This window comes from Leptonychotes weddellii, chromosome 9 (assembly GCF_054177405.1).
Source record: "Leptonychotes weddellii isolate Sample4059 chromosome 9, ASM5417740v2, whole genome shotgun sequence".
Classification (NCBI taxonomy): domain Eukaryota; kingdom Metazoa; phylum Chordata; class Mammalia; order Carnivora; family Phocidae; genus Leptonychotes; species Leptonychotes weddellii.
In genome coordinates this window covers 27,830,713-27,831,454 of record NC_138377.1, presented here as the reverse complement: position 1 = coordinate 27,831,454, position 742 = coordinate 27,830,713, and positions in this window count along the sequence as shown.

Below are 742 nucleotides of genomic sequence, written 5' to 3'. Positions count from 1 at the left end.
CATGAGCACTGTTTCTTTTTTAGTTATTTTTTTCTTAAAAAAATGTGTTTAAAATTAAACAGGTGTTTTTTAATTTCTCTTTTTTTCCCTTAAAAAATGTATTTATGTCAATGCAGAAAGCCTAAAGATCTGTGGGCAGTTTTGTGATGACTGTGTGTTTGTGTGTGTGCGTGTGCGCGCACAAGCGTGTGTGTTTTAAAGCCAAGGCCTTTCCAAATTTGTTGGGAAAAGGTCTGTAGGCCATGGCAATCTCTTTTTCTATAAACCCAGGCTCCGTGGGATGATAGCAACTAAGATTCCTCTTTACTGGGGCAAGAAATAGCCCACAGGCTGGAAAAAGAGCTTCATGAGGTTTAAAAACAAGCAGGAATGTGGGAGAGATGAGAAATTCCAGTTCGTACCTTGTGAAAATGCTTTCGAACGTGACCTGAGGGTCCAGGAGAGGTGGAAGGAGCCCCTGGTTTTCGTATCAATCTCTCAGTTTTTGCATTACCTCAAGAAATACAGTCAGACCTCTTAGTGTGGCGCATTAGGAAGTGAGGGGGTGGGAAGCTGACATTTCTCCAAAGCACTGACATTTTAAATATAATCTTTCCCCTCAAAGACCTCACGAGGTGGACAGCTCTTGTCCTCGGCCTCAGATAGGAAGCCAAAGATACTCAAGAAGCCATCTATGATTTTGTCTCCCCAGCTGCCCTTTGTCATCAGGTAGCAATCCTAGTTCTGCCCCCTATCTCCCACG